At 34.6% G+C, this 12,361-nt stretch overlaps 1 long non-coding RNA gene across 5 annotated transcripts; it reads left to right on the top strand.

Annotated features, from left to right (window-relative positions):
- Nucleotides 1-8,611, top strand: LOC139779025 (uncharacterized). 5 transcript variants are annotated; one of them, XR_011719773.1, is made up of 4 exons: nt 1-236; nt 841-1,218; nt 1,338-1,496; nt 8,518-8,592. It is a non-coding gene; the product is annotated as an uncharacterized lncRNA (long non-coding RNA). The 5 variants fall into 5 exon arrangements; XR_011719775.1 differs by having other exon boundaries at nt 8,552-8,570; XR_011719774.1 differs by lacking the exon at nt 8,518-8,592 and adding an exon at nt 1,579-1,801.
- Nucleotides 8,612-12,361: the final 3,750 nt, after the last annotated feature.

Below are 12,361 nucleotides of genomic sequence, written 5' to 3'. Positions count from 1 at the left end.
CATTTCATTGGCTGGAGTCGCGTCACTTTCACTTTTTCGACACTGGCGGTGCTGCTAGTATCGCCAGTTTCGATGTATACGTGTGTGTACTGCGCGCAGTGCAGATAGTGCGTTTAGCGCGCTGTCACACAGTCAGTTAACCTATAACACGGTAGTGTCCCACGTCAAATACGCGCGGAGCGAGACCGATCGTGACTCTTTACGCGACGCGACGTTAATATTTTTTCTGATTCAAGGTAATTGTTTTATTTACATGTAATTATCCTATTATTATACGACGCGAAGCGAAACCGCACCGTGACTCTTTTACGCGACTAAGTGCATGTGACAGGAATTATAATAGTTTACGTTTACGTGAGTATTTACTTCTGTAGTAACTTATACGAACGATATCTCATCGTAGTTACTATAAAATCTCCCGTTTATGCGGAGGAATTATCGTATCGTTCGTAAGTTACTACAGAATTAAGTAACGTTCGCGTAAACGTAGTATAGGTTAGATTACCGATTTCTTACAAAATTTTACATAAAACGCGAGATTCACTTATGGGAGCTTTCCAGCAAGCGACACAAATCGACACAGGTATCGTTTTGTCTTTGTTACTCATTGCCAAAAAAGAAAGATAGAACGACGTTTGTGTCGGCTTGTGTCACTTGCTGGAAAGCTCCCTATGTATGCAAGTTTAACGCCTATTGAGTTAATATGAAATAATTTTCCTAAATGTAATAAAAATAACACGATGTTATATATGTTGTTTGCCGTGAATATATATATATATATATATATATATATATGTGATTTCTGCCCAGTGCTCTGAATGTTATGTGATTTTCGCCCAGTGCTCTGAATGTCATCTAGTCATACATATCATGCTTTGATACAAGGAACGTGAAAAAGAGCAGGAAAAGAAAAGAACAAACAGAAGAGACAGATTCAAGCTTTGTCTTTTAATCTGGACGAAGACAATGCCGAAAAATCCCCGCAGTCAGAAAATGAGCAATCTGATGGCCTCGCGATTAAGAAGATTAAGAAAAATCCAGATGTAGATACAAGTTTATTGCCAGATAGGGAAAGGGAGGAGGAGGAAAATAAACTTAAGGAAGAATTGAGGCAAGAATGGGCTAGAAAGCAGAACGCGTTGAAGGAAGAAGAAATTGAGATCACATTCAGTTATTGGGATGGATCTGGCTATCGTCGGAGTGTTATAATGAAGAAAGGTGAATGTCTCAGTAATTTAGAGAATTTTTAAGTTACTAAAATACTCCAGTGTCACTTTTGGAGTAACATTGGCGTGATATATAATGTTCTACTGCATAAATTAAATTTTCACATACAGGTAATTCTATCTATCAGCTTCTTCAGAGATGTTTAGAAGTTCTGAAGCGTGAATTCAGCGAGCTTAAAACAGTAATGGCAGATCAGTTAATGTATGTCAAGAAGGATCTTTCTTATATTACCGCACCATTATACGTTTTACGATTTTATTGTAACTAAGGTAAAGATACTAAATGATAAAACTTATGAAGCAATATCACAATGTTGGCATGTTATTTTAATGTATGTAATATTGCAATTAGGCACGAGGAAAAAGCGAACCTCTGTTCACATTTGACGTTCACGATGATATTCGTGTTATGCACGATGCTTCTGTCGAAACCGAGGAATCACATGCCGGAAAAATTTTACTTAGGTATTTATCATTAAAAGAATACTTTGTATAATTCTCTTTTATGTTATTTCTCATTAGATCATGGTACGAGAGGAACAAACACATTTTTCCAGCGAGTAGATGGGAACCTTTTGATCCAACGAAAAGTTTTGACAAGTATACAGTGTCGGATAAAAATAGGAAGAAAGATAACATTTGATAAACTTAGATTCAACGAATTGTCCAATTTCGTTTAAAGGATTCAGATTCAAAGGACTGTAATTTAGTAGAGCTACATAATCGAGTAAATGAATTAAATATTATCACATAACTGAATGAATTAAAATCACAGTCCTTAAAAATACAATGTAGCTACAATATACAGGGTGTATCAGAATGTTTGGTACTTTTTTCATATTTAGATAGAGCGAGCCAAACTGAGTCGAAAAGTCATGTACCATTTTGCAATTTTCGCAATAGTTGATGAGTTATTAATGATTAAAAATCGCCGTATTGGCCCGGCCCACCGCCAAATCCAAGCGCGCGGCGAGATGCGGCCGCTTCGCGGTCGGCGCGCGGGCAGTTGTTTACTTCAAGCGGCACGAGCGGCGCGTAACGCCGGGCCCCCGTCCTGAGCGATGATAGTTTCTCGCCTTTTTTAAATAGAAATAAAATTTTCTAACAACATAGAAAAATTTTTTGTGCGTACTTATGTACATACGTGTGTACATGCATACACAGTAAAATATCAATTGTACTGCTTAAAAAAGCGATTACTCAATTTACTTTTTTTTCTGTTAGTAAGTAACGGTTGTCTTTAAGAAAGAATATTTTCTTGATAATAGTCTTAAAATGTACAAATTTTAGAAAGAGTCTTTATCATGTACTCGACAGAAGAATTTATACTCCTCAAAGAACATAATAAAATTTTATTAAAGAAAAGTCAAAATAATAAATAAAGTAATATGAGGACCATCGAGATTAAAATAGGAGAAGTCAAGGCTATGAGGGTCAGACGCAGATCACAGTGCGTAATATCAGAAATAACTGATTTATTCGTCGTTTTGATACATTACATCGATCTGTACGTTTCGGCTCAGTTTTGAGCCATCTTCAGCGGCAGTTACAGAAATTAAGTTACACGTTCTCCGTACCGTATGGTGAGTTTACTGATTCAAAGTATCAGAAACATAGACCAATTGATCCATATCTGTAAATTTGTTCAATTAATGTTGAGATATTAAAAAGATTCCTTAGGAAACTCACCATTCGGTCTGAATAACGTGGAATACAGAGCCATGTAAATAATGAATACTCTCTGGGAGAAGACTTGACGATCTTGTCGACACGACACACAATGATATGAAAGGTCTTGCAAGAAGAGGCATCTAATTGTTTAATTCTTCAATTAAGAATATAAAATTAAAACAAAAATTCGATTTACTTATTATTTTGACTTTTCTTTGATAATATTTTATAATGTTCTTTGAAGGAGTATAAATTCTTTTTTCATACAAAGTACATGACAAAGTACATGACAAAGACTTTTTCTAAAATTTGTGATAAGTACATTTTAAGACTATTATCAAGAAAATATTCTTTGTTAAAGATAACCGTTACTTACTAAAAGAAAAAGAGTATAATTCGAGAATTACAATTATGTACGTAATACAAATTTAAGAATTAAAATTGTGTACATAAGTAAAATTCGTGAATTACAATTATGTACATAATTTTAATTCCCGAAAAATTTTTATGTCATAACATAAAATAAATTCAGAATTAATATTTTGTCTAGACATAATTTTAATTCTGCATTTTCAATTATAGCTTAATAATAATTCGATGAATTATAAGTATTTAGACATAATAATAATTTCTTTTCTTTGAGTATCAATTTAATTTGGTAGAATTTTTATGATGATATTAAATAGCAAAACGGCGTGCCGTATTCGCACACGCAAAAAAATATCATTCTAGTGCTAAAAAAACCAATTACTCAATTTTCTCTTCCTTTAAGTAACGATGATCTTTACAAAAAATGTTTTCTTGATAATATTACTTAAAATAAATAATATTCTAAATTCTAATTATTCAGTTCTTCAGTTAAGAATATAAAATTAAAACAAAAATTCGATTTGCTAATTATTTTGATAGGAGAAGTCAAGGCTATGAGGGTCAGACGCAGATCACAGTGCGTCCCTTATGAAAAAAAACTATTGAAAAACTATTGAGAGCGAATTAACTATTGGATAACTATTAGATTTGAATAGTACGTACTATTCAAATTTAATAGTTAACTATTGAAAGTCCAATAGTTAATTCGCTGTCAATAGTTTTTTTTCATAAGGGGTAATATCAGAAATAACTGATTTATTCGTCGTTTTGATACATTACATCGATCCGTACGTTTCGGCTCAGCTTTGAGCCATCTTCAGCGGTAGTTACACAAGTTAAGTTACACGTTCTCCGTACCGTATGGTGAGTTTACTGATTCAAAGTATCAGAAACATAGATCAATTGATCCATATCTGTAAATTTGTTCAAATAATGTTGAGATATTAAAAAGATCCCTTAGGAAACTCACCATTCGGTCTGAAAAACGTGGAATACAGAGCCATGTACATAATGAATACTCTCTGCGAGAAGACTTGACGATCTTGTCGACACGACACACAATGATATGAAAGGTCTTGCAAGAAGAGGCATGTCGTAGGTCAACACATCGGCGAGGATTATAACAAAGCACGATTTGACACCGTCACAATATTGCATGTACCAATAGTAAAACCCCGATTTGCTAACGACCAAGTTCATGAGCATGGATTACAATTTGCTCAAAACCGTGACATATGCATGATGCAAAAAATCCGTGTCATTTTGAGACGGTGTCAAATCGTGCTATGTTATAATCCTCGCCGGTGTGTTGACCTACGACATGCCTCTTCTTGCAAGACTTTTCATATCATTGTGTGTCGTGTCGACAAGATCGTCAAGTCTTCTCGCAGAGAGTATTCATTATGTACATGGCTCTGTATTCCACGTTTTTCAGACCGAATGGTGAGTTTCCTAAGAGATCTTTTTAATATCTCAACATTAATTGAACAAATTTACAGATATGGATCAATTGGTCTATGTTTCTGATACTTTGAATCAGTAAACTCACCATACGGTACGGAGAACGTGTAACTTAACTTGTGTAACTACCGCTGAAGATGGCTCAAAGCTGAGCCGAAACGTACGGATCGATGTAATGTATCAAAACGACGAATAAATCAGTTATTTCTGATATTACGCACTGTGATCTGCGTCTGACCCTCATAGCCTTGACTTCTCCTATTTTAATCTCGAGGGTCCTCATATTACTTTATTTATTATTTTGACTTTTCTTTAATAAAATTTTATTATGTTCTTTGAAGGAGTATAAATTCTTCTTTCGAGTACATGATAAAGACTCTTTCTAAAATTTGTACATTTTAAGACTATTATCAAGAAAATATTCTTTCTTAAAGACAACCGTTACTTACTAACAGAAAAAAAGTAAATTGAGTAATCGCTTTTTTAAGCAGTACAATTGATATTTTACTGTGTATGCATGTACACACGTATGTACATAAGTACGCACAAAAAATTTTTCTATGTTGTTAGAAAATTTTATTTCTATTTAAAAAAGGCGAGAAACTATCATCGCTCAGGACGGGGGCCCGGCGTTACGCGCCGCTCGTGCCGCTTGAAGTAAACAACTGCCCGCGCGCCGACCGCGGGGCGGCCGCATCTCGCCGCGCGCTTGGATTTGGCGGTGGGCCGGGCCAATACGGCGATTTTTAATCATTAATAACTCATCAACTATTGCGAAAATTGCAAAATGGTACATGACTTTTCGACTCAGTTTGGCTCGCTCTATCTAAATATGAAAAAAGTACCAAACATTATGATACACCCTGTATATACATATATATATATACCGGGTGAATCTTAATGGATGCACCAACTTTTTACCATAGGAGATGAGTTACCGACCGCAACTGTAATGAACCGAACGATCCATAGGCGACACCAGCTTAAATCGACCGCTTCGATCGACGAGTCCGAGGTGATGTACAGGCAAGTTAAAAAACTGTGAATCAAATAACGTATATCGTATGTACATACTTTTCTAATATATCCAACTGTCTTACGCATTTTTCTTTTTACATATAATTTTATTTAATAACACGATTTCTTATTATTCTCCATCTATGCGCAACGTATTTACCGCATGTACTACGTTTACGCGAGCGTTACTTTTGTAGTAACTTACGACAATTCACTCGTTTACGCAGAGTAAATTATCGTAAGTTACTACAAAATTTCCTTTACGCAAAGGAATTATCGAAAGTTACTACAGAAGTAACGCTCGCGTAAACGTAGTAATATAGTACGGAATCCGGCCGCGTGATTTATACGTTTATCTGTTATTTTATCGAAATGCGATTTTAATGGATGATTACATATCAGGTCATACATCGCGGCCGGTGTGCCTAGCAAAATCTTGCCGCAAGTACCCTCAATTAGAGCTGTTTTAATTAAATTTTTTAAGACAACTTCGTTCATTTGTTTGCGAAGTAAATGAAGCGTCATCTGAAAGAGAGTGATCTAAAAAACTTGAAAAAAATAGGTTCCCACCTCTCAGTCTGCCGCAACCTCCTGGCAGCCAGATGCAAACAGGTTCTTTTTTGTTAATTTATCAACGTTCATCGTGTATCGAGACAATTTTTACACAAATTGAAGCTAAATTTTTCCTCTACACGATGGAATATGGTTGCCTGCGTAAAAGCTGCCGCAACTAGTGGTTGCCAGCATTTGAATGACTCGTTCTCGCCTGCGCGAGCTCTTCAATCTTACAATGTGTTACAATGGAATAATCACAGCAATTTCCTTGCATTTCTTTAATATTACAATAGTTCCTAAACAAGTTTTCAAAAATTCCTTTTATAAATAAATTCCGCTGCTCATTCGTCTTCCGACTCGTCTGAACTCGCAACATCATACTCCAAATCATCAGAATTATCATTCGCGTTTTCAGAACTTTCATTCATCGACACGCGCAATACATCTTCGACTTTCAACGGCGTTGGGTACCCAACGAACCACGTTGGCTTCAAAAAACCATCTAATAACCAACCGCAATCTTCAGCGCGTAATTTAATACAACACGGATCTGTAGCATTTTGCCACATCGAATTTACAAAAATTGCGCGTGTCGATGAATAAAAGATCTGAAAACGCGAATGATAATTCTGATGATTTGGAGTATGATGTTGCGAGTTCAGACGAGTCGGAAGACAAATGAGCGGCGGAATTTATTTATAAAAGGAATTTTTGAAAACTTATTTAGGAACTATTGTAATATTAAAGAAATGCAAGGAAATTGCTGTGATTATTCCATTGTAACACATTGTAAGATTGAAGAGCTCGCGCAGGCGAGAACGAGTCATTCAAATGCTGGCAACCACTAGTTGCGGCAGCTTTTACGCAGGCAACCATATTCCATCGTGTAGAGGAAAAATTAGCTTCAATTTGTGTAAAAATTGTCTCGATACACGATGAACGTTGATAATTAACAAAAAAGAACCTGTTTGCATCTGGCTGCCAGGAGGTTGCGGCAGACTGAGAGGTGGAACCTATTTTTTTCAAGTTTTTTAGATCACTCTCTTTCAGATGACGCTTCATTTACTTCGCAAACAAATGAACGAAGTTGTCTTAAAAAATTTAATTAAAACAGCTCTAATTGAGGGTACTTGCGGCAAGATTTTGCTAGGCACACCGGCCGCGATGTATGACCTGATATGTAATCATCCATTAAAATCGCATTTCGATAAAATAACAGATAAACGTATAAATCACGCGGCCGGATCCCGTACTATATTACTACGTTTACGCGAGCGTTACTTCTGTAGTAACTTTCGATAATTCCTTCGCGTAAAGGAAATTTTGTAGTAACTTACGATAATTTACTCTGCGTAAACGAGTGAATTGTCGTAAGTTACTACAAAAGTAACGCTCGCGTAAACGTAGTACATGCGGTAAATACGTTGCGCATAGATGGAGAATAATAAGAAATCGTGTTATTAAATAAAATTATATGTAAAAAGAAAAATGCGTAAGACAGTTGGATATATTAGAAAAGTATGTACATACGATATACGTTATTTGATTCACAGTTTTTAACTTGCCTGTACATCACCTCGGACTCGTCGATCGAAGCGGTCGATTTAAGCTGGTGTCACCTATGGATCGTTCGGTTCATTACAGTTGCGGTCGGTAACTCATCTCCTATGGTAAAAAGTTGGTGCATCCATTAAGATTCACCCGGTATATATATATATATATATATATATATATATATATGTATATATTATAATATATATATATAGTATATATATTGTAATATATTACGATCTGTTGTATAATGAATCAATTGTACGATGAAACAAAGTTATTTATCTGGCTATAATATTTACAGTCCTTTGAATCTGAATCCTTTAAACGAATTTGGACAATTCGTTGAATCTAAGTTTATCAGATTTTATCTTTCTTCCTATTTTTATCCGACACTGTATACTTGTCGTAACTTTTCGTTGGATCAAAAGGTTCCCATCTACTCGCTGGAAAAATGTGCTCGTTCCTCTTGTACCATGATCTAATGAGAAAAATAAAAAATAACATAAAAGAGAATTATACAAAGTATTCTTTTAATGATAAATACCTAAGTAAAACTTTTTCCGGCATGTGATTCCTCGATTTCGACAGAAGCATCGTGCATAACACGAATATCATCGTGAACGTCAAATGTGAACAGAGGCCCGCTCTTTCCTCGTGCTTATAGATATCCATTAACAGGTGGTACTTATGGTCGGCAGTCCAGACTCCGGAAAATCGCATTTTGCAAAGAATTATCTGAAGAATACGGATACGTCAACAGAGACACTTTAGGCAGCTGGCAGAAGTGCATTGCCTGCAGTCCAACAATACTTGAATCAAGGAAAAAGTATAGTTATAGACAATACCAATCCTGATCCAGCTTCGAGAAAGAGATACATTGAGATAGCCAAGAAGCGCAATGTCTCGGTCAGATGTTTCGTCATGACGACAAGTATAGAACACGCGAAACATAATAATAAGGTAATCGAAATTAACATTAACCGTCATCGTGTGAAAGAATCGTATGAAGTAATGTATCCGAAAATTCTAATCGATTTATTATTATATTACAGTTTCGCGAGTTGACTGATCCAAGCCACATTTCCAATCAACGAGATTATTATCAACTCCTACGTGTAAGTAGATTTTAGATATATACATCTTACACTCAAAATTATTAGTCTTTGGATATGTAATTATACTTTGATGTTACTCCTTTGCAGGTAAATGGTCGACAGAAGCTTACAATGTGGTACAAAATTGTTCCTCAAAGGGAGTTGCTGCCCAAACTCAGATTGAAGGTCGCATTCAAACTAATATTTATGCAAATATTTATTTTATGATACAAAATTATGAGGTAAGTAGTTATTATTATCCAATCTTCGAGAATCTCTTTGCAGATGCGCAAATTAATTGAAATTAATTGATTTTTTTAAAGCTAATTTCTCTTACTGAAGAACTGGTAATGAACGGACATGCTGAACAAGTAGGCATGGGACCAGATGAATGAAGCCAGAAACACTTGAATCCATCTGTACATAAGAGTTGTCAAGAAACTCTACAATTTTCACGCATAATTCCGCGATTCTTAGTCAGTATGGACTAGGAGTTTAATACAATCGCCATTGATGATCCCCTTTAATCGCGTCAAAATTGATTATTTCGCTTTTTGACTTCGTTCTTTACTCATGTTGTAAAATAGTTTTCCGATTGTGTAGAATATTTTTATTTAGAAAGAAAATTTATAAAGATTGCTATATTGATCGTAGAGTAGAGAAAACAATAAAACTTAACATTTTACAAAGTAGTGTCACATTTAAACTAGAACATTGTATCGAATAACTCAGACGAATTAGGAAATTCGTTTTACGTGACTTATATCTATTTCTGATTGGAACGATTCGAGAACTCATTGAAAAAATTTAATTTCTTTTCACGTTTAAATTTAGGTCACCGTAGATTAAACTTGTTACCTTAGAAGTTATTGTTAAATGGCGCATTTTATTTAATATTCCGCACTTCACTGTTGTGGCATAAAATTATTTTATGTTTCAAAAGATGGAGACTAAGCTTTCGGATTAATCCAGATGTACGCATATATACTGTATATATTTAATTAATTGTTTACTTAGATATTGATGATTCTTGCGCGATATGTTAATACATTTTTTTCTATGCAAGATTTCAATGCAGCAGAAACTAGTTAACTGAGAAAAAGAGTCTATAAATGATTCGTAACTCGTGCAATTGCACTCAATTGGAAACGTTTGGCAGTCTTGAAATGAAAATACATTGTTTATTGTGTATTTAAAAGTACAAAAATTCGGAATAAAGTAGCTAGAACAATCATTTGAAATAATGAGAACAAAATTGTTGAACTTTCAATTATCTTCATCTAAACTCATGTCTGAAAAAACAATTAATGCAGGTAAACTCGCGATCGGACGTGCGCATACATTTGTCATGAGCCATACGGCTGCATGACAAGCATCGTTGTTACTGGGAGCCGACGAAACGGCGTGGTGTTGACTTTGCCCCGGACGTCGTTTTTCACTTTGTCACTTCAAAAACATGAAAATTTTGAAAATATCCAAAAACGATTATCGGATTCATATAGAGCATCAAATTTCCCATCAAAATCACTTACCGGTAGATTCGCAAGAGTAAGCTCGATGAAAGAGTAGACATTTTCGAGAGATCAGAAAAATTACTTTTCACTATCAAAAACGCTTATGTCGCGTTAAAAATTACACTATAACTCAGAATGTTACCAAATTCCGTTGATAATACTGGCACATAAAGACGCATTTACAGTAGGAAAGGCAAGTTTCTACGATAGATTTAAATTGGCAAAAGCCTAGTGTCAAGTTTGCCCCGTTGTCGGCTTAGCCCCGGTCTCCCCTACTGTATATATTTGATTAATTGTTACTTAGATATCGATGATTCTTGCGCGATATGCTAATCAGTACAAAATTACCTTTTTAAAAAAAAGGTAAAAAAAGGCGCCAAGTACACGCGCAATGTATGGTGTAAATCCAAAAATCTTAAATAGTAGTAGCTTTATTTCTCCCTAACAAAATAATTCACAAAATTGCGTCATCTAATTTAACCCAAGTGATATGTACCTAACAAAATAATTCACAAAATTGCGTTTCTTAACGCAACCCAAGTGATATGTATTTTAAAAAAAGATGTGAAATCTTTAAATTGCGCCAACTACAAAGAGAATATATATATATTGCTTTGAAAAATAATTGTAGTGCAACTACTCTTAAAAATAAAACAAAATTGTGTTACCTAACTCAACCCAAATGGTATGTATTTTTGTATTCTGAGAGTCTTTCTATCAACCCAAGTGGTAGTAGTTTTAATTCTCCTTGATAAAATTATAATATTACAAAGAATTATTTTAATCACAAAGAATTAAAGAGGTAACATTATAAAATAAAAATATTTAATTAAAATAAAATAAATAAATTTTTTTTGTAAAAAACTTGGCGCTGCTTTTTTAAGGTTTAGGGCCTCCGCACAAGACTTTTGTAGGGCAATGTAGTGTAACGAAACGTGGGTCAACGCACAAGAAACGTATCGGTTATGGCGTTATACGTCAATACGTTTCTTATGCGTTGATCTACGTTACGTTACCATACGAAAGTTTTGTGCGGAGGCTCTAACCGATACGTTTCTTGTGCGTTGATCCACGTTACGTTACGCTATGCTATCATACGAGAGTTTTGTGAGGAGGCTCTTAAACGGGGAGCACACACTTCTGCACAACGCATAATGCGTAAGCATAAGAAAATTGATTGGTCTATTTCCTTATGCACATATGTATGGACCTTACGTATTATGCGTTATGCAAAAGTCTGTGTTCCCCGCTTTATCCTGACAAATTTGCATAGCGCATAAACATAAGCGTAAGAAATTGATTGGTTCATATATATGTGCAAAAGGAAATAGACCAATCCATCTCTTTATGCATATGCTTATGCATATGCCTATGCAAGTTTGTCTGGATTGACCTTAAAAAAGCAGCGCCAAGTTTTTTACAAAAAAATTTATTTATTTTATTTTAATTAAATATTTTTATTTTATAATGTTACCTCTTTAATTCTTTGTGATTAAAATAATTCTTTGTAATATTATAATTTTATCAAGGAGAATTAAAACTACTACCACTTGGGTTGATAGAAAGACTCTCAGAATACAAAATACATACCATTTGGGTTGAGTTAGGTAACACAATTTTGTTTTATTTTTTAAGAGTAGTTGCACTACAATTATTTTTCAAAGCAATATATATATATTCTCTTTGTAGTTGGCGCAATTTAAAGATTTCACATCTTTTTTTAAAATACATATCACTTGGGTTGCGTTAAGAAACGCAATTTTGTGAATTATTTTGTTAGGTACATATCACTTGGGTTAAATTAGATGACGCAATTTTGTGAATTATTTTGTTAGGGAGAAATAAAGCTACTACTATTTAAGATTTTTGGATTTACACCATACATTGCGCGTGTACTTGG

Source organism: Temnothorax nylanderi, unplaced genomic scaffold (assembly GCF_030848795.1).
Source record: "Temnothorax nylanderi isolate EJ_2023f unplaced genomic scaffold, tnyl_v1.0 TNYL_tig0206_pilon, whole genome shotgun sequence".
Taxonomy (NCBI): domain Eukaryota; kingdom Metazoa; phylum Arthropoda; class Insecta; order Hymenoptera; family Formicidae; genus Temnothorax; species Temnothorax nylanderi.
Note: the sequence above shows the minus strand (reverse complement) of the source record. Positions and strands in the feature narration are given on the sequence as shown.